Raw genomic sequence first — 2,229 nt, forward strand, 5'->3', positions numbered from 1 at the left:
TGACCTGTGGTATATCCAAGTGATAGGGGAGGGGCACGTAATAGAAACAGAATCACAATTGTTTAATAGCTACTCAGAATAAAGAAAAGATTTTCTTACAGATCCTGGGAAACTGAAGGACATGTTACAAGAAGGAGAACAGGCCCTGAAGATAAGGCAGCGCTGAGCCCAGATCAAGGACAAGGACAGAACCTATCTGAAGGGAGGCAGTGTTCCGGGGCCAATCTTTGCTAGGACAATGAAAGAAGTCAGATCCTGGGAACTTAGTAACGTTAGATTTTTCCCACCTACTAACCCTACATAAGAGTTTGTGTGAAATGAAATGTCTAAGAGCAAAATTTACAGGGTGACCAACTGCTCTCCCTATACTGCCGGCATTATTGGAATAAATGCTCATATATGATTCAACCCTGTCCCTGCTTAATTTGATTCAAGTATTGATGGGTGGCCTTGGACCCATTTAGTGCCTAGTTTCAGAATTGATGATGGTGGCACAGCCCTGTGAATATACTAAAAAACACTGAAATGTATACTTATAAAAGTGTAAAACTAGGGTATGTAATTTATGTCTCAATTTTAAAACTGTATTTTCTTTTTTTTTTATCCTCACCCAAGGACATTTCTGCATTTATCTTCAGATAGAGTGGGAGGGAACCGAACCCGGGACTCTCTGGTCCGCGGGCCGACGCTCTAACTGCTGAGCTAAACCAGCCAGGGCTAAAACTGTATTTTCAAAATGAAATTTGGATCCCAAGTCGTGGTGGTCAAAAGGCTCCAGTTAACAAAGTAGCAGCCAAAAGCAAGGGGGGGAAGTGGCCAGGGCTAACCCCGCCTTGGCCACTTCCTACCTCCAGTGAACTTGAAGCTCAGTCAACTTCTCTAAACTCACTTTCCTCGACAGTAAGCCCTCAGTTACTGTTAGCTAGTCACCAGAATGATTTGTGTCTCCTCATCCATAAGAAAGCAGTGCAAGGCTGAGAAGAGTTGACAGTACCGACATCTTATATGAAGAGCCTGAGATGCCTTTATGGGTTACCCCGTCTATCCCTCACAATCACCCCATACCATAGGAAAGAGGTGCTGTTAGAGAGGAAACTTCCCTGGCTGGTTTGGCTCAGCCATTAGAGTTTCAGCCAGTGGACTGAAGGGTCTCGGGTTCGATTCTGGTCAAGGGCACATACCTGGGTTACAGGTTTGATCCCCAGCCCCAGTTGGGGTCATGTGGGAGGCAACCGATCTATGTATCTCTCTCACATCGATGTTTCTCTATATATATCTCTCTCCCTCCCTCCCTTCCACTCTGTCTAAAAATCAATGGAACAATATCCTCGGGTGAGGATTAACAAAAAAATAATTAATTTTTATTTTTTTTATCCTCACCCGAGGATATTTTTGCATTTATCTTCAGATAGAGCGGGAGGGAGAGAGGGAGGAAGAGAGAGAGAGAGAAACATCAATGTGAGAGAAACACATTGAGTGGCTGCCACCCACACGACCCCACTGGGGCCGGGACAAACTGCAACCGAGGTATGTGCCCTTATCGGGAACCGAACCCAGGACTCTCTGGTCCGCGGGCCGACACTCTTAACTGCTGAGCCAAATTGGCCAGGGCCAAAAAAATAATTTAAAAAATAAGAGAGAGGAAACGGAGGCACAAAGAGCTTATGAAATTCACCCAAAGCCTCCTACCTATTGTAGTCAATTGCAGAGACCAATGTTGACTTTTTAAAAAACGTGGTTAAGCCTGGCCGGTGTGGCTCAGTGGTTGAGTGTTGACCCACACACCAAGAGGTTGCCAGTTTGATTCCCTGTCAGGGCACATGCCAGGGTTGTGGGCCAAATCCCCAGTGGGGGGCATGGAGGAGGTGGCCAGTTGTGGGGGGCATGGAGGAGGTGGCCAATTGTGGGGGGCATGGAGGAGGTGGCCAATTGTGGGGGGCATGGAGGAGCTGGCCAATTGTGGGGGGCATGGAGGAGGTAGCCAATTGTGGGGGGCATGGAGGAGGTAGCCAATTGATGTTCTCTCTCATTGACATTTCTATCTCTCTCTCCTTCTCCCTTCCTCTCTCTCTCAAATCAATAAAAATAAATAAATAAACAAAAATTTTAAAATTGGTTAAATACAGATAACATAAAATTTACCATTTTAACAATTTTTAAATTCACAGCTCTGTGGCACTAAGAACATTCATATTTTGTGCAACCATCACCACCATTTATCTCCAGAAC

The sequence above is a fragment of the Molossus molossus genome, unplaced genomic scaffold (assembly GCF_014108415.1).
Source record: "Molossus molossus isolate mMolMol1 unplaced genomic scaffold, mMolMol1.p scaffold_m16_p_2, whole genome shotgun sequence".
Classification (NCBI taxonomy): Eukaryota; Metazoa; Chordata; class Mammalia; order Chiroptera; family Molossidae; genus Molossus; species Molossus molossus.